Source organism: Pleurodeles waltl, chromosome 7 (genome assembly GCF_031143425.1).
Source record: "Pleurodeles waltl isolate 20211129_DDA chromosome 7, aPleWal1.hap1.20221129, whole genome shotgun sequence".
Lineage (NCBI taxonomy): Eukaryota > Metazoa > Chordata > Amphibia > Caudata > Salamandridae > Pleurodeles > Pleurodeles waltl.
Genome location: NC_090446.1, coordinates 615,032,339 through 615,052,681, shown reverse-complemented (window position 1 = coordinate 615,052,681; position 20,343 = coordinate 615,032,339). Strand labels below are relative to the sequence as shown.

General features: G+C 43.9%; 1 protein-coding gene across 2 annotated transcripts in view; it reads left to right on the top strand.

Annotated features, from left to right (window-relative positions):
- Positions 1-20,343, top strand: part of SIMC1 (SUMO interacting motifs containing 1) — a 377,806-nt gene that overhangs the window by 161,451 nt on the left and 196,012 nt on the right. The window lies entirely within an intron of this gene.

The following is a 20,343-nucleotide window of genomic DNA, read 5'->3' as shown; positions in this document are numbered from 1 at the left end:
CAGAAGGTTAAGAATCTTAGATTTGTCCAACAGACTGCCATGTATGACTCAAAAAAGCTTACCTCGTGCGTGTGATAACGTGTGTTTTTTTGTTTTTGTTTTATAAACACGTTTTTATTGTTTTCGTCAAAGTTTATAAATAAATCTCATGTTGTGCATTACAGTATAACGTTTCTCCTGTGTCAGGATCGGTTACATTCATTTTATATAGCTGCTCGAGCTGACCGTCATATGATATGTAAATATGTGATCCTTTCCGACCTGGCATACAGGTTAATCATATTTTCGTAGCATACACAACTAAAGTAATTGCTTATGTCTCCTCTAATAACCAGTGACATCCCCCTGCCCCTCCCCCTTAAACTCAACATCGAATTCTTGTGTGTTGGGCACGGCAGTGATATCCTCTATCGTTAGCTCTCTGTTATTTGTGGTGTAGTTATGGTATGTATCTATGTCGGATGATGGGCTAGTAGTTTATCCCTGGTGAGAGCTTGTGGAACTACGCTCTTTTCAGTATAGCCCGTATCCACGATCTCTGTTTTATACAGAAGGATCGTAATCAGCCCAGTATTATGTTGTGGCTGACGCCTACGTCCTCACCCATTCCCCATTTCATTCTCACATGTTGTCTTGAAGGTTTCTAGAAGCGCATCCTATTCTACCGCTATGGGGCACCCTCACAAAACTCTACTTTCTTCCCGTTGGACAGCAGCACTCTCAGCCGAGCCCCACTCCCTCCCCTCTGTACCACCCAGGGTGCTGTTATTGCATTCCAGCGCCTAGCTAAGAGGTTCTTTTCCAACAGTAGGGCTAAGTCAGCAAATCGTGACGTCACCTTCCAGTTTTTGGTATGTGGGAAGAGACCGAGCAGGTACGCCTCTGCCATTCCCCAGTCACCTCTCCCCCTCACTCAGGATGGTACCAATACAGTACATACAGCAAATGAAGCAGTGTTGCATACTCTAATTTGCATCTCGGACATATCGGTGATAGCGCCGGGAATACGATGTGTAGCCTATGTGGTGTAAGATATGCTGTATGCAATATGGTGTATTGTATGAACTTAAATCTGGTATTACGGGATACTTGTTTTGGATATACCAGTTTGGAAGACCACTCTTTGTCTGAGAGTTCCCTACCCATATCCTCCGCCTATTTGGTTCTCAGGGGTGTCCAAGGCTTCAATAGGTGTCCTGTGAGACCCTTATAAAGCCATCTGATTAAGTGTCTCCCATGTCCAACTGTATGTGTTGCTTGAATTAAATCGTGTGTTGGGTGTTCAGTTCCATCCGGTGCCCAGTGATCCCAAATGTAGTGTACTATGTTTGCATATCACAGAATTGGTGAGGTAGGCAAGTTGTGTTCGTGAGTAAAGTCTGTATGTGTGAGCAATAGGTGGTCCTTGAATAATGCCCCAATGGTATCCACTCCTTCCTGTGTCCACACTTGTATCCTACCTTGGGTCAGTATGCCAACATTCGTGGGGAGTCCCGACAACGGCATATTTGAGGCATAGGGTATTGTCAGTAGTGACCTTAGGGTAAGCTTCCAGTATTGCAGGACCACTCATAATATGAGCAGCAGCCTTCCTGGGGGTCGGAATCCAGGATAGATTAGATATTGGAGTCGGCCTCTGTCAAGCATGGATTGCGTAAATTCTATTTCTCGTAAATTGCGTCCAGTTAGCCAGTATGCCAGCCACTGAAACTGACCCGCTATACAATAAGCTTTGAAATCTGGTGCTCTCATACCTCCATGGTCTGCAGGCATCTGCAGTTTCACTAAACTTATCCAGTGTCTACCACCCCCCAGATAAGGTCTAACAGGATAGAATGTAGTGTTTTAAAATAAGCAGTAGGGACCATTACTGGCAGGTTCATGAAATAGTACATAATGCGAAGTAGCATCACAATCTTTGCCAGTGCGTGGCCTTGCTGTGGGACAGGTGTATAGCAGCCGTATCCAGCGAATGTATTGCTTAGGGAGCCCAATTTGTTTAATTATCGCAAACATGTAGTCCCAGTTTAATGTATCAAATGCCTGGCAAAGATCCAGGGAGAGGCACTACAGTACAAAATTAAACTCATAATTGTTGCGTGATACTGGTGTACCACCCCGCTGTTACCGTTTAACTCGTTTTTGGGGCCTAAGTGTTGTGGTGACCACAGTTTGGGGGAGCCTACGAAGTACGATTTAAGAGGTAAACATGGAGGCAATTGTTTCTTCTATTGTTTTATCACTCTCAGAAATCTCAAACTGTGCTTGCCAAAAATATGCCCCCTTTTTAGGTGAAGCCAGAGGGAAACCCTCCCCACACTCCATGCTCCTACACAGTTTTAAATCTACTTACATGCTTCTTTTATTCTTTGCACAGTGTACTACAGGGATTTGAGTGTCTTTTTCATTATATCTAAACATTTTGAATGATTTAGTTTTTTTATTTAATTTGCAACAATTTTATTGAGGTGGTTTTTGCTCATTGTATTTTCTATGAAAAAAGGACATGTACAATTATGTGTTAATTATTCATAAGAGCTAAACAAACATTTATAATTTCAGGTTGCACCCTGCGACCATCCATAATGTTGTATGGGACTGGAGCCTTCTGACTTTGGTGATGGATGGAGAGTGGTGATAGACCCCAGTCTTTGCTCTATTGCCAGCCGTGATTCCTGAATTTCTTTCATGATAATGTCCAACTTGTCTATTGGGGGGGGGTCCCCAGCTGTGACTGGTGCATAGTTCTTGGACATTGATGCTCCTGCACTGTCCAAGTGTTTCCCCCTGTGGGGGGTATAAGGGTGTCCAGGCCCCTCTTAAACGCAGCCCATCCGGACAGCACCGGCACAGGGTCTCCCCCGGTCAGCGCTGACCCACCATGGTGCCTCAGTTCACCCCCAGACGTAGGGAGCTTCCGCCTGCAGGCGAGTGCGGCCTGCTCCTAGGCCCGACTTACCGTTCTTCTCGTTCTCACTGTCACTGGACTTAGCCGGGTCTGATTTTCACCCCGTCTCGGTCCCGCTCACATGACTCCTCTCTCAGGGGCAGACGGCCCTATTTTTACGCGGATAATTCACAGTTGGCGGGCCTGGATCGGGAGCTCCGCGATCAGGCGTCGGCCACGCCCCATGCGTGTAATAATGTTTAACGTAATAACGTTTTGTGCGGTGGCCTTTTCTGTTCATTTTGGTAAACTCATATACAGAACGTGTGCCTTCCGAACCCAGCAAAAGTCAGGAGTATTGTACTGTTTCCGAGTTGGAGGGAGGAGTCGCTGGTAGGACACCAACCTGAGGCAGTCTAGTGGTACAATAGAGAAATATGAGGCTGGATAATCCCCATGAATGAATGGATGGCAGTTTAATATAGCTTGATTCTGCCGACTGTTTGATCTGTAAACCGTAGAAGATATTTTCAGATATATGTGCTTGTCCGTTGTGGCATTTTCCTTCTTGGCTTACTACACCACATTGCAGGACTCGGGCAAAATCCCTTGTCCCCCAGTACAAACTAGCTAAAGTTCCATAGGAAAGATGCATTCCATTCCCCATGTTCCTGGTTTTAGTACCTTTAGCTCCTGCGCCCAGAACATGTGACAAAAGAATGAGACAGTTGTAAGCGCAGATAGTTAGTTCAGTGTGCAGTCAGACTGTTCTCCACTTACAGAAAAAAGTACAACAGGATGCTTTCTAGCTGAAAATATGGCTCTCATTGTAGTCCAGTCAGCGGTGACATCGCATTCCATTGTGAATGGAGTCTGCGTGATCTGAATCTATACCTAAATTTCAAGGAGTGTGGTGCCCTACTCTGCCCCTACATACAACTTGTGAATTCTAATTTGAAGTTCTTCATCAACAGCGATTGGCAGCCAGTAAATCACTGAAGATTGTCATTTCGTTCATCATGTGGTACAGGATATTTGTCTATGCTTTTCTGACTGTGCCTCTGAGGGTAATCTGTGGATAATCTGACCCAACATTGCACCTTCTGTTTGTACTCTCATCATAAAGCTTAAAAGTGTGACATCTATGCAGCTTTCAAGTCCAAGACTTTGTGTGACAGAGACAGACAGGTGTCTAACTTTGTTCTTACAAGAAACCCTCCAGTACTTCAGCAAAGAAGGTGCATAAGTGTGAGTATCAAGGATTCCTCAAGGGATTTAGCTAAAGAGGCTTTTCAAGACAAAAAACATCCCCTCACAAAATAGTCAAAAAGCCAGTGGCGCATTTTATACCCAAAATGTCACAGAAATCAAATTCCTACTAATCATTGCTGGCACACCCACTCAAATCTTGCTTGACTGCATATACAGTTGACTTGTACAAAACTAAAGCAGTCTTCAAGCAAAGGTACTTCATTGTAATTAACTCAATCACTCCCTTGCCAAAAATCCCCCCATCACCACCTTCCTCAAAAGGGAAGCCTTTGACCTCCACACCTTCTCTGTTTGCACAGTAACCCACGCCTCTGTCATCTGAAGACTTATATGGTTGAATGCCACAATCAATACAACTGCATACCATGGTGGCAGATTCGTCATATGCAACCTTGTTAGCGGCCACGTAGGCTTTGCCCTCATCTACTGCTGCCGCATTAAAGATACCACTACAACAGGAAAAGCAAGTTTTTGGAGGGTTATTTTTTTACACCATGGTGTTCTTTGATTTGCCACGGGTATTGCAACCACAAACGTCTCCACAGGTTGTAGCGCTGGACGCACAAGGGGAAACAAAGCATAGAGACCATGACCAGCATTTATGAAAACCTACAGCCGCAGGCAGCATAACTTTTACCACCTGCCAGAATGTGCTTCTGAGGATGAGGAAGAACTACATGAGATGAAAGATGCTAGCCATGTTGGGGCTGAGCAGCTCAATACAATGCCCCTCGCCAACCTTACCATGAGCCCAGAAAATGTTTTTAGGCTCCCCCTTTGATTCAGTTGCCAGCAGACTTTCAATAAAAATTTCCACAGTTCCAAACGAGATCTAACGAATATAGATCTAACCCTAGTCCAGTAGCGCTCAAGATACAGTTCCTGTGGCTAACCTCAATCAGGAACAAGTGACCTCACTCACCAGTTGGTGACATGCTTCATCATCGGGCTTTGCTCCTTGTCAGACCGGCACTGCAATGTCTGATGGGCCCCTCGTGGGGGCTCTTTACCGGAGATCTTTTGAAGAAAAATGCCAAAAGTGAATGCAATAATGTGGGACTGGTGTAATAAACATGGACTGTTAAAATTGACTAGAAGGACCATATAGTGAAATGTTTAATGAAGATGTGGGCCTCTGTCAAGATGAAAAACAATATAGATAAGTGTAAGAAAGAATGTCAATCTTACCGTATTCAAAATATGGTGTCAATTGTTGATAAGCCCTAAAATCTAGGGATCAAGTATGTGTAAGGCAGAGTTGGGTATCCCTACACTGTATAGATACGAATAAGGTCAACATGTTTCTTGCTGAAATAAGTTTAAAGAGATCTTGGTGCGATTTGTCAGGACCTAAATATATTCATAACTAATACTCACAGTTGTAATAAGTAAAGTTTGCGATACAGGAACCCTCCTCAAATTAAAGGATGGATTCCAACGGGAATAGTGGAGAGCCTACGTCATCACGCCAATATAATAATCAGCAAGTTTGGGTGTCTATCAAGGCTGCCGTCGGCACCTACCACCACTCTGCATATCCGGAGACTTTCTACAGTCTCTTAAACACATTAGGTCTGTGCGGTTTCTACTCCCATTGATCATCAGACTTCTCAGCCACAACTGCGAGCACCTCTGCCCACCCTTTGCCACTAGCTCTTTCACAGCAGTCACCACTTCTACTTCTACCTCCACCTCACCTTTGTAGTGGGTACCATCAATACCCAAAGTCATGAGAAAGGAGGAAGAATATGGGGAAAATGAGGAAGCTGAGAGTTTGAGGTTCCGCTGGCAGAACAGGACAAAGAAAATGATTAGGCAGATGTGGAATCACATACATAGTTGCCCTAGGAGCATCACTAGTGTTGGCTAAAAAGTCTGGCTCTCCGAACTGACGTCTAGAGTAAGATCTTGAACATGTAAAATCAAAACCGTGTTAGGTAAACACATCAGTGATGCCCGAATGGAGGTTAAGATAGACATGGATACTGCACTCATTGGAAGTTCTCCCATACTGGGAGCCAACTACTTGTCTTGGCTCCGGTGTAGCCCAGTCATACAAAGACAGTTCTCTCCTGCTACTTCATTCACAATAGACAGTACTATGCCACTTGTCAGGCCTGGTAAAATCGAAGCGACTTCTTTTCCATTGGACAGCCAAGACCACCCTATATCTATTAAACACCAAGGAACAAAGACCCTTGCAGTCTTGCTTTCAGGACACAGTGGAAAGAGCCAGACCTTCCAGCACTGATTGCTGCTCCTGCACTGATTACTGTTCCTGCCTCCTAGGCTGTGGGGAGCAGAGGAAGGTAAGGATCTGAGATTTTTCTGGAGAACAGAAGAAAATGTTAAACAGTAGTTCTCAAACATTTGATCTTTCATAGATTTACATGCTTTACTTATTCCCATTGTTAGGTCCGGAACTCTTGGTAGTCAATGTTAAAATAGCGATAATTCAGTACAGCAGTTGACATTGGAAACAAGTAAATAATAGACCACAATTAGCCCATACATCTTATTACATGAAAGAAGTCCCAACCAATAGGATGGAGGGACTGGGGATCCCAACCCTCCTCAAAAGCTTCAACTGTTAAATGTTTTACTGATGAGCATCAGGCAAGAGGGAATCCTTGGAGCTCTGCTCAGCTATCCTTCGTCTGACATTATGAACAAAATTCATCAGGTAATCGTCGAATACAATGAGCAGAAAGTCTTTTCTTCTTCCTTTCAAAGAATCTGACGTACATTTTTTATACTTTCTGACTGAAACCGTGGCTGATTCCATACATTCAAGGACTCCTTTAAAGAAATGAGGTTTACACTGAAGATCCTCATACAAAGTGTATACGTGGTCTGCATAAAACTAGCCTCAAGCCAAAGTATGGCACCAAAACCTTAAAGGATAAAGAGGGTAGGCTGATGCATCTCCTTCATTCTGAATCACCCAGAACAGCTTCAGAAGAAAGAGTTTTAAAGTCCAAGAAGTGCACACTGTAAAAACCTTCAACACAAGATTTAGCAACTAGGGCTACCTCAGAGCCATCTGAAACTAATACCAGATAATGCTCAGTGTCTGCCTTGAAGAGAGAGACCTCTCGTCTCTGGTCATGGTTAATTCACAGCAGCTACCTTAGGAGGATCACTATCTAATGAATAGACACAAAGTTACACAAAAAACTGTCTACACTGACTACCAGTGGGTTATAGGCTTCTCTGCTTGTGAAACAGACCATGACAACTGTCTACAATCACGTCATCATCAGCAACTACACAGCCTACAACCAACAGCCGTCCCACTGTTAATGAAGGTCACAACAACTAGTGAGCAGTTCGCCATCATATGGGACCAGGGAGACCACGCCTTCAAAAAAGTATCCATGGATTGATGGTGGTAGCATCTGAGGCAACTCCATTTTCAATGAAATCATCATCATCATAGTCAATGTAGACCCCCCAAGAGGAAATCAGTTGACAGCCAAGCCATCACCTTCAACGATTCATAAATACCTGTTGAATCACACAACAAGCTCTGGTAAAGAAGACAACATTATCCACACCTGTGTCTATAGTGGCTACAATTTTCGGAGCAATTAGTCGTAGCATCCACAGCCCCAACTGTGATTTCAGAGACTTCTGCCTCAGTTATCCACATTACTACAATAACCTTAGCTTTACCTCAGACACATGACCTCTGTACAGATAAGGGATTTTCCGATTGAACGCACAGATTTATACATATGATGATATGCTGTCAGAGACTGCTTCACAGACCGGAGGGCTTCATGACCTGGGCATTGAATTTGTGTCAAAGAATTCAGGCAACAAAGAAGAAAAATAAATTGCTACCAGGAGCCAACCTATTTTGGTTATCCCCGAAACTGGAAATGCTATAAACCTCACATTCAAAGATGGCACAAGTGTTAATGGACATCCTGCATTTTCCCCCACTCCCCAGAAAGCTTGATTGAATTTCACTCTGTAATCAATACCAACTTTTCAGCCTCAGGACATACCACACACAAGAAAACTACCACAGGAGGAACCTGTGGCCCAGCCTCATATTCCCAGTAGGGATACCAGCAGTGACACACCATCATACACAGGTAATCGGGACAAAGGTGAATAGACACTGGGAGCATGGCAGTGATACTTCACAAGAAAATATCCAAGATGCTGACTGAACGCATTATGTTCTTGCAGGTCATCCACTTCCACAACAAATAGGAGTCTCTTCGCCAGATGATGTGTAGAGCTCCACATGCTCGTGGATATGGCTTTTTAGAAATGTAGATACTGGTGATCAGTGTAACTTTTTTTTTTATTTTTTTTTAGAATAAAGACAGGAACAAGAGGTCAGTCAAAACGTTTCCAGTCCCGGGCTACATATGAGAAGAAGGCATTTCCGTCCTGTGAAACCCTGTAGCAGAATCCTCATTGTTTGATAGGCCGGAAAAGAAATGAAAGGTATCCAAGAAAGCCCCATGATGCCTCCTGAACCAAGTCAAGACTGACTGTGATTTCTGAAGCAGAGAACCGGCAAAGACCGTCTTTAGAGTCAGTGAAAGCACATACGCGACCTCGCATGCATCTCTGGGTGCTTTAAACACTGACTTCAGGCAGACATCCCGTATTGGTTGATTGATATGTAGAATGCAGAATAGTTAAACAAGTTACCAAAAAAGCAGTACTTAAGGATGCTATTTTCCTTCTGCAGCAAGGAGGGTTTTTGACTTTCTTGGAAGTCCACAGCACATATTTACATATCCGAATACATCCAAAGCACAGACAATAGCTGAAGTTATGGTGGGTTGTCAGTTGTATCACTTCAGACCACAGTCCTTCAGTCTGAAGTTCACCAGCAGGATTTTTTTCAAGATGCCTGGCCCTGGTTATGAACCATCTAATGAAAGAGCACCATTGTGTATTTCTCCATCTGGATGGTTTGCTCTTGAAGGCACCAATGGTACAAGGAAGTCTGTCTAACATTATTTCATTGTCGGACCTCATTATGAACAAAAGCAAATTAAGCCTTCTTCCATTTATTTGCAGTTTTGATTACTATTTCATCACAAACCACAGACACTTTCAGGTTTTGGCCCAGAGTGCAAACACTGCAGGCTTCCAATTAAATGGAAACCCAAGCGTACTAGCGGTGCAGATAGAGAAATGTCTTGGGAGGTGCACCAGTGCTGGTGAGTTCCTCACCCCTTTTACCTTTTTCTCTTGATGCCAGTCTGCTAACATTTTTCATGATGCTAATGCATTCTTTTTGTATTTTCATTTTTCCAGAACAAGTATTAATTTAATGTGTCCTTTGACCACACTGGGTGAGTTTACATGTTCATTGTGGTGGCATCACATTCTTGAATCTGTTTCAGCTGCCCCCCCCCCTTACTCCTAGTTATTTGATTTGTCATGCAAAAAGTTATTGTTTTAGAAAATGTTTATGCCTAACAAATTGCGTGGTTTAGGGCTCCAATTACTTATCAACACTTTGCATAAACTCCATTCTGTCTGTGATGACTCACCATATGAATTCTGTGGCAAAAGAAGTTCTTGGAAGAAATCCGTGACATGTGCAGTTAACACTCTTTAATGAGCAGCAGATATAAGTGAATGACCACTTCTCCGGTTCCAGCAACTGATCCCGAATGTAGAACACCATACTCTATTTAAAAATTCCCCACACTTTACTGCACGCTCTCTCCCAAATACGCTAATGATTCAAGTGTAAATATGCAACTCATCTTTTCCCCCTTTTTTAATACAACAAAACAAAAACAGAATAAACAAGATACTTCTCTAACATCTACAGTACAAAGAATAATATAAACAATCATTGCATAATATAATCTTTGAATTTTACAGGAAATCTGCGTGTTTTTCCTCTGTCCACAGAATCCAAATCTGAATTGGAGTGATCAACAGGAGCATTATTCTGTGGTATGGTGTTACCACTGGCAAGCACCTCATTTTGTGTATAATACCCTGACAATTCCCTCTGACAGTGATACAGAGATGTTGCACAATGGTATTCCCCTTTTATTTTCAGACCATTGAAAAATATATTGCTCTTGTTCTTACTACTATCCACACAGCGCATACTCACCCCATTAAAAAAAGAACCACAATTAAGGTTCAACACCGTATGACTTTCCACCTGAACTCCATTTTTGAAAACTCAATGACTTTCACAAGATCCTACCAACACGCTTCACCCTTTCCCATAACTCTGTATTTCTTGAGATGTACCTAATCACCACATTCTGACTACATGTTCCCCTTTTCATATTCATATTATGTTTAATTTTAAGTTTATAATTCTGCACTGCCAACCTTAACTACTGAAAATCAATTTAAAAATTGCTATCCTTATTCTTCCACCGTCAAGGTACCAGCTTGGTACTCAGCTTCCGTCCTCTTAACAACTCAAATGGACTTGCCAAAATCACAGTATTAGGTGTAGTTCTAGATGCCAACAACATAGATTGTAACACTTTCCTCCAGTCCAATCCACCTGTGCCAGCTAGTTGAATCTCATCCATCACTACTGTATTAAATCTCTCAACCTGACCATTGGATTCTGGATGGAAAACCAAGATCCTTCAGTGATTAATACCACACTTGGCCAAATACTCCTCGGTATACATACTAACAAATTGTGACCCATTGTTTGACACACAATCTCCTCGGGGATACCTTCCCTGCAAAACAATTTGTCCAAGAATTCAACCACCCTCTCCAAAATTACCTCTCTAACCTTTCTGATTTCAGGCTTTTTGAAAAATAATCCACAGCGACAATCGTATAAGGTTCTTGTCTGGGCAAAACTGCAAATGGACCAATAATGACCACACCTGATGTCCTCCAGACCAACCAAAAATTCAAAGGCAGACACATCAATAATCAAGGATTTAGCTCATTTATCACTAGCAGCACAACTCAGGCAAGACCTCACATAGTGATCTAACATAACATCCATACCAGGCCACCAGACATTCTCGCTAACCCTTCTCTAATACTTGAAATTCCTAAATGTCCTTCATGGCCATATGCAACCATTTTTTTCTCAATCTAGAAGATGGAACAAATTAATTTCCTCTTATTATCATACCATTTTCAATAGCCAGTTCTTCGCTTATTTGAAAATAAGTCATCAATTCTCCTGAAACATTCAGTTCTTCTGGCCAACCCTCCATAAAAAATGTGTCCCCAACATTTAAAGTAGAATCCAATTCTATCTCTTCACCCTGTGTTTTTTCCATCTATGACCGCCGCCACATTAATTTTAGCACATAGTAATGCCACTTCACACACATCTGACTCTTCTCCAGTTAAATCTCCATCCGATAAAGGCAATCTTGACATACAATCTGCATGCACAGGTTTAATGAAGAACATGCAATCTAGACCCTAACCTAGCCAACCTTACTGTCGTAGTGTGACCTCCACTCTATGATAACATATGCAACAACAGTTTAGGGTCCGTTTTAATCATAAATTTAGTTCCCACAAAAACATTTGAAAATGTTCAGTACCCCAAACACATGGGTAGAGTTCCCTCTCCATGATGGAATAATTCCTTTCCTCCCTACGGAGCGTCCTCGATGCATAGAAAACAATCCATTCCCTTCCACCTTCTCTTTGCATCGTTACTCCACCCAATCCACAATAACTCGTATCCACTACCACTAAACATTCCTTACCCACATCAAAGGGTTTAAGACATGGCACACTGATTATACGTTCTTTCATTTCATTAAATGTTTGAGTCAAAGAATCATTCCACAAGAATTTAGCATTTTTCTTAAGTAAACATGTGAATGGTTCAATCTTAGAAGCATAATTCTGCATGAATGTTGAATAGAATTCAGTCAGACCTAGAAAAGCTACCAATTCCTCCTTAGAACTAGGAATGGGAATGTTCTGAATAGCTTCCACATTATGGTGATTAGGTCTCACTTTCGACCCACTTATTGAATGATCAAGGTACTCTACTTCATGTTTTCTGAACTTACATTTTGTTATTTTCAGTGTTAAACCCTTGATTGATAATGGTCGTAGGACACACTCAAGATTCTTGCCTTGTGCATCCACATCACCTCCAAAGACCAAGATATCATCCTGGAAGGTGATTGCACTAGTTCATTAGCCTCTGAAATTGAGACGCAGCACTGGCTAACTCTAAAGGCATTGTACAATATAGGAATAACCCTTCTAGTGTGATGAAAGATGTTAACATTTTGTATTCCTAATCTAGTTTGACATAACGGTAAGTACTAGAGAGGTCAAATTGGAAAAAACCTTAGCCCCGGCGCAGCTAGGTTGTAACCATTTCATGCAAGTTTGGAAGAGGAAGAGAATCAACCTGAATAGAATTGTTGAGACTGTCGAAATCAGTACAGTCTCATTTCTGCTGATGCATTTACCAGGATAACCGCAGGAGGCACCCAAGAGAGGATTCCACTGGTATAATCATAGCTTTCCACTAAACACATCCTTGTATTTTATACTTAAAACTGTAACAAAATCAACCTCCTGAAGAATAATATTGTTGATCCTTGGTAACTCATTACTAGATTTATCAACCACATATACAGGATAATTTGACCTAGGATCCAGTCTGATACCTGTCTCTTCTTGGGGTGGCCATCCTAGTAAAGATTGTGCATTCCTTGACACATTAACCTTCCGTAGAGTTTGTTGCCCTGAAAAATCCAAATGTGCCCAGAAATAACCAATCATTTTAATCTAATTACCTATATATCTTCCTGAAGATATATCAGGAAGTAATAAAATTCTCTTAGGCCACAATTCAATAACAATGTCATGTCCTATAATTGTGTACCAAGCACAAGAATCAACCAGTACGGAAATGTGTTTCCCATCAATAGTAATGACCTATGAGGGGAAAACCCTTCTTCATATCTTCACTCCCCACACTTAAAATACTAATGGGACCCTGTTCCATATTCCCACAAGTGACCAAATGATTTGCACTAATAAGATTTACTCGCCTAGGGTTGGATCTACATACCCAGCTAAAATTTCCTTTCTTATTGTACTTCGAAAAGAGTCTGTCAACAGCGAGACAGTTTCTAAAATTACCAATATATGAGGAACTTCCACATCTAGAACATGAAAGTCATTTTTTCGAATCCTGTTTTGTGAGTTTTTCTTTAACTTGTCTGGAATATTTTGAACCACAGAATTGATTCAATTTCCATTACCACCTCTTATCTTGTACACAAACTTTTCTGAATGTTCAATTTCTTTGGCATTTTCAGTGGTAGCATAAAGAGACATGCCTGCCCTTGTCCAGATGGTCTCTTTTTTATTAGTTTTCATTAATATCTGATCACATAATACTTATTCATAACTAATATGCTGAAAGTCACACAAGGCTGCTAATGATCTTTTTTTTTTTTTACTTTGTTTATTGGTATTTTACAGAGAAGTACAACTCTTAGAGAGGAGTTCTATCACTTGTTGCATCGCACATGCGAAAGTTCGGACATGTCAGCTGGTTCCCAATCACTATTACAATTGTATCATGGCCCTTCCGGGTGTACTGATGGCATCCAGTATAGACAGTACATCAATTTGCAATCGCAAAGTCTTGCAACACCTACCCGCTTTAGTCAGTAGACATTCGCTATCATCCTTAATATTACCATTTAAACCATTAACACAACTAAGTAGAACATTTAACAATGCACTGGCGGGGCAATTCCATGTTGCGGTGTAGTTGGGGTATTCAAGGTTAATCGAGCTATCTGATTTGGAAGGTCAGTATCTCTATCGTGATCCCTCCTCCTCTCCAATCGAGGAGTGGGAGTCCCCACTACCGGTCACAGACACCGTTCATGGTTAACCAGTTAAGGCAGTATATATGTATTGGCGTCAAAGCAGTGGTCCTTGCCCACCTACCTCTGGTAATTGACATATCGAGTACTCTCTGTTGCATGGCATGTGTTACGTCACATCCCCATTCTCCATCAAGTGGGGTTGTAGCCCATTACTAGCAGGACGTGCCCTCTCCCATTTCCAAGTCCCCATCTATCTCCCGTCTCTGTGTTTCCATGCCTTTAGTACCTCAGCCCATAAGGGAGCAATAGGATGTGCACACATCCCTCGAGCCTCCTCCCTCCGCAGCACGTGTAGTTCAGCCTGAGCTCAAGTTGATACATCTCGTCTCCAGTCTACCAGGGCCGGGCCCGTAGGTGATTTCCAGTGCATGGGCTAGGTCCAAGAACCTGCTGACAACTCTCTAACGGGCAGGTCTAGAGTGTAATCCCAGCAGGCAGAGGGAAGGATCCAGCTCCAATTGCGCGTCAAGGACCCTCCCCAAAGCCTCCAGCGCCCCCCGCCAGCACCGCTGTATCCCGGGGCACTCCTATATCAAGTGATGTAAGTCTGAATTTACAGCATTGCACCTGGGGCATTCCCTGGGTTCGCCACCATATATTACCCTAAGTCTGTGGAGTGAGATTTGTTCTGTGTATAAAATTATATTGGATGCAACGGAGACTTGTGTAATGCGATACCCTACGGGGGTATGCCAGCACCTTTTGCCACTCGGTGTCCATCATCTCCTTGCCTAGTGTCCTTTCCCATTTCACTCTCAGCGTTTGCAGAGACTTCAGGGTAATCTCGCTATGGGCCCTGTAGAGCCTGCCAACCAGGTGGGTGTACTCCCCTATTGTCAATAAGAGTTGGAGTATTTTATGTGCTTCCGGTTCTGCGTTCCCTCCACCCCACCCCCACACCCCGGAGTCTCCACTCTCCTCAACCAAAGCCATGAATGGATGCAGGGACCCCTTCCTGGAAGCAATCCCCCAATGTTGTCACTCCTGCAAGGGGCCAGTTCCTCAACTGGTTTCTTGATAAAGTGCGATTCGGTGTCCTCAAGGGTACCCCCGTCAGTTGTATTTCAGGGGAGTAGGCAACAGTTACACCCGTACGTCTCAGACACCATCTCCAGCAAGACAGGGCCACTGTCAGCATGATATTTCGTGCCGGTAGGGTGATCCGAGGGCTGAGCATCCGCGCCAGCAACAGGTCTCTGACGTCGCCCGGGATGTTGTCAAATCTAGCCGATTCCCACCCGTGAACCATCTAGCGACCCACTGAAGCTGGCTCAACAGGTAGTATAATTAAAAATCCGGTACTCCCACCCACCTCCATCGGTGGGGCGGCGGAGGGTAGACAGAGAGAGATGTTCGCTGTCGGCCTTTGTCCCAGAGCAGCTCCCTGAGGAGTGCTTTTAATTCTTTAAACCAGCTCACTGGTATATGCACTGGGAGATTAATGAAGTAGTACAAAAGGCGGGCAGCATAATCATTTTGGATAATGACACTCGGGCCATCATGGAAAGCCTAAGAGAGCGCCAGAATGCCACGCGTTATCTTAACGACCGAAGCGTTTTACCTAGGTTGCCGTCTCGAAGGTCTTGACCGTCATGGAACACTTGTATTCCCAAGTATTTGAATGTGCGGGGGGACCATGTAATATCAGTAGGGCAGGAGGAGGGGCGTTCCGCACCTACGACCAGTGGAAAGACGTATGTCTTTTTCCTGTTCACACTGAGGCCCGACGGACCACCAAATTCCTCAAGTAAATTGAGTGCCTAAGGGATCCCTGATGAGCCATCCGGCAGATAAATAAGCAGGTCATCCGCATAGAGCGAGATGACATGGTCTAAAGAGCCCCACTGCACCCACCTCCTGTGCCCCTCCATTTGGAACTAAGCCGCTAGGGGCTCAATGGCGAGCGCCAACAGCAAGGGCGAGAGAGGGCATCCCTGTCTGGTGCCTCGAAATATGGGTTAGGCATCCGATACTGCCCTGCCAGTTCGCACCCTCACCATTGGAAGGCAGTACAGTAATTCGACCCATCACACCCATTTCTCCCCCAGGCCCACCCAAATCATTACCGCCCGCATATAATCCCATCTCAGTGAGTCAAACGCCTTCTCAAGATCCACTGACAGGAGTGCAGCACCGGGGTGCTGATCGTGTGGTATGTGTAAAAGTGAAAATAGCCGTCTAAGATTCAGGGAGGTGTTGTGCGCAGGTATTAAACCATTCTGGTCCTCATGTATGAGGTGGTGGACATGTGGGAGCAGCTGGTTAGCCAAAGCCTTACTCAGGATCTTGAAATCACAATTCAACATGGACAGGGGTCTGAAGTCAGTCACTGAGGCCTTGCGTGATCTGGTCTTGGGCAGGGGGACCACCAGTGCCTCCCTCAACGTCGCAGGAAGTATGCCCCTTATATATTCCTCTGTGTAAAGCTCAACCAATAGGGGTGCAAGGATATCTGCATATGTTTTGTAAAACTCCATAGGGAGCCAACAGTGCCTGGCGTTTTGCCCGCTGCCAATTGTGAAGTAGCGGCCTTTACCTATTCCAAAGTTATTGGTTCACCCAGGGGAGTCCCTGTCCATCAGTGCTAGAGTTATCATTGGGAAAGACTGTAAGTGATGCCCTAGTGACTGTGACAAGTCTTCCTCAGGTCTGTAGAGGTTCATGTATTTTGAAATGCTTAGTTTATATCTGACGGCACGTACAAATGGCCCCCATCCGTCCCGCGGATACTCGTGATCGGGGTGCCCCACCTCCCCCAGAGTGTACCAGCCATGCTAACATTCTACCGGATCGCATGTAAGGACTCCAGGTACTTCTGGTAATTATGACAGCGCAACCTTTCCTGGATCTGATTTAATGACTGTTGTTTTAAGGAGTTGTTGCCGTAGCTCCTGATCCTCGCCCTGTTCATTGTCTCCATCATGTATTTCCTTCTCCAGGCGGTTTAATTCAAGCTCAAGGGTTTGCCTGATCCCTTCCGACTGTCCCATACAGTGTCGCTACTTATAAGGTCTCGCATTCTATGTGTTGTGATGCAGTGGATCCCTTGTTAATGCTAATGTGCTCCTGCAGGTGGGACCTAAGAGCATCTCTATACGCCAAGTCCTCTAATGCCATCGGCTGAAGTCTCCATGTCAGGTAAGTAGTAACGGGCTGTGGTCCAACAGGGTTGGCCCTAAATATTTGGAGTGGATGACCTCGGGGCTAATAGTTCCAGTACACAGCACCCGGTCTATTCTAGTATGCAGTTGGTGGAGGCCCGAGTAGTCCTTATCCCAAGGGTGCTGAATCCACCAGACATCCTCCAGCCTCCAGTGTGTTACCCACTCATTCAGGCCCTTTGTCGTCTTATGTGCTGTCGCCCCAGGTGGGGGGAAGGGAGCGGTCCATTACAGTGTCCAGTACACAGTTGAAATCCCCCCCAAGCAATAGCTGTCCTCCTGAAAGTTTAGCTAAGCGTCTCTGCAAAAAAGAGATCTGCTCTTACACACACATACACACAGCCCAGTATGACATGTTGGCTGTGCAATCTGCCCTCCACCAGTACGTAACGACCATCCTGATCTGTATCTATGGACATGACCTCAAACAGGACCCCAGCCATCACCCATATCAGTGCGCCCTGTGCAAATGCTGAGTATGTGGTGGCAAATATCTGCCCTCTCCATCTACATCGCAGCCTGTCCACCTCTATTGTGCAGTAATGTGTGTTTCTTGAAGTAATGCTATATGTACCCCCCTTCTTTTTAAATATGCCAGGATCTTGTGGCGCTTAATAATAGTCCTAATCCCTCGGATGTTCCATGTTACTACCTTGTAGTCCGCCATCGAAGGGGAGTCGAAATCGGAGATCGACACCCATTCTTCTCAATTGCAGCGGCCCTTTATCTCTTCCACTCGGTCCCAACTACCAGTGGCAGCCTCGATTCAACAATATCTAACCTCCTACGCGCAGCAAAAGCATTCAACAACAGTCCCCAATCCCCAAGGCAACACCGCAACAGTTGGTTGCCCAGTATATGTAAAGCAAACATAACAGTAGCATTAAGTCATATAGGGGGTCATTCTGACCTCGGCGGTAAAAGGCCCTTACCGCCGGTCAGAACTCCGCCATACTACCGCCGCGGCCGCAGTAAACCGCCACGGTCATTCTGACCACCAACTGTGAATCCGCCAAAAACCCGACATCCAAGGAAGCAGGGGTGTGGAATTTATTAAAATATCTACTTGTCCAGGGGACAGGTTGCTTCTCAAATCTACTTGTCCTGTAAAAAGATCTACTTGTCCCTTTGGTGCCATGTAGTGTGGCGACAAATTATGGCAGCAATTAATAGCCTCTCTGATTATGCCAGGGCTACTACCATAGTAGGGCTTAAATACTTGGAGTTTCAATCCCTACTGTAGAAATTTCCTTATTTTGCCACTTTTCTGCAGATCTGCATACTGGGGCTGGAGGAAGCAGTAAGCAATAGTTCCAGGGCTGGAATGCCTTTGAGTCTGCAAACCTACTAACCTGCATGTTTTAAAGATTTTTAGCAGCTTCTCTCTAATATTTTCCCATAATAAGAAAGGTTGGACATTTACTCCTGACAATGGCAGAATTAGAACTTCTTCCAGGGTTGGGAAGAAAGTGGCTGGAGGGAAAATGAACTTGCAAATGCTCAATAGATTTTCACATGAGCAAATCTACACATCGTATTTACCCACGCTAAAATACAGTTCACAAATATTTTATAGGGGTACGACATATACCATGGGTGCACTTTTGTGACTTTCTTTAAGAATTTGGGGCCACAAGTAGGTAGGTTCAGATTTGTGACCTGCAAATTGCGAGTCGCAAATCCGAATGTAGGATGGTGTCCTTGACACCATCTGTGATTCGCAAGGGCTTCGCAAATGCCCACATCATGAATAATCATGAGGTGGGTCGCAATTTGCGACCCCCTCACGAATGGTGGCCTGCTGGAGACAGCAGACCACCATGTCTGTGACTGCTTTTCAATAAAGCAGTTTTTTTTGTAATGCAGCCCGTTTTCCTTAAAGGAAAAAGAGATGCAGAACAAAAACGAAAAATGAAACATTTTCGTTTCATTTTTTCAGAGCAGGCAGTGGTCCACAGGACCACTGATTGCTCTGAAAAAATGTTTACAGTGACATTCACAATGGGAAAGGGGTCCCATGGGGATCCCTTCCCTTTTGCGAAAGTGTTAGCACCCATTTGAAATGGGTGCAAACTGCGATTGGTTTGCGCCCGCGTTCGCGGTCACAAAACAATCCTACATTGCACTGCAAGTTGCAATTAGGAAGGGAACACCCCTTACTAATTGCGAGTCACAAACCTGTTTTGTGATTCGGTAACCAGGTTACTGAATCGCAAAACTGGGTTTGTGCATCGCAATGTGCTTTTTGCATGTCGCAAACAGCGAAAGTCGCTGTTTGCGACATGCAAAAAGCTACCTAAATGTGGGTCTTGGTCCCTAATTAGGTCTGGTGTTAACAAAGACATTTTTTTTTTATTAAACTTCTATTTCTCTCTCTTTCGGCTGGCTTTACTGTGAGTGATCGCATTCTGCTCTTCCACAAGGAGCATATTGCCACACAAAGTAGTTTTGTTCAGTGTCAGGAACTACAGTGGCAATAAGTGACATAACGAAACTGGAGGGTGCCCCTTTGCAAAGAACATGGAGGAGCCCCCTCTCCAGACTCACTCAGGGCAGGTGCTGTGCTGACGGGGCCCCCTGGAGGGTGGCTGCGGGGCCTTTGTTATGCCGCTGGTGGCAACGTGTGCTTTAAGAGTTCAAAAACTTTTTGGGGGGGTTTTGCCAATGTTTGTTACAATGTTGAGGGCCTGGTAGCTCCCACAACAATAAAGTGTTACAAAAGCCATGTCAAAACAAGACACGCATTGATGAAACTAAAAGACTTATAAAAATATGTCAGATCAGTTGGTTTTGTCAGTGTTTGTTTGTTTTCATGCTTCCCATAATCGTGTTGAAAATGGTTACACTGATTTTCCATTAGAAATATTTTTGGGAAATACTAGCATGCATCAACACATTTTACTAAATGACACTTCATTTGCATATAATCAGAGAGCATTCTGGGAGCATTATACTTAGCCTCTTAGCCTAAACTTTTCAAACATGTGTGTACACGTTTTTCTTTTTTGTACTGGAACCAACGTCAGTAGTGAAGTGTGACCTTAAAACATTTATTTACAGCACGCACCCTAATAATGAAGGCTTTCAAATAATGAACCATAAATACAAGTTCAAACAGCATTATCCTTTGGAAACACATTACCTCAACTGCAGA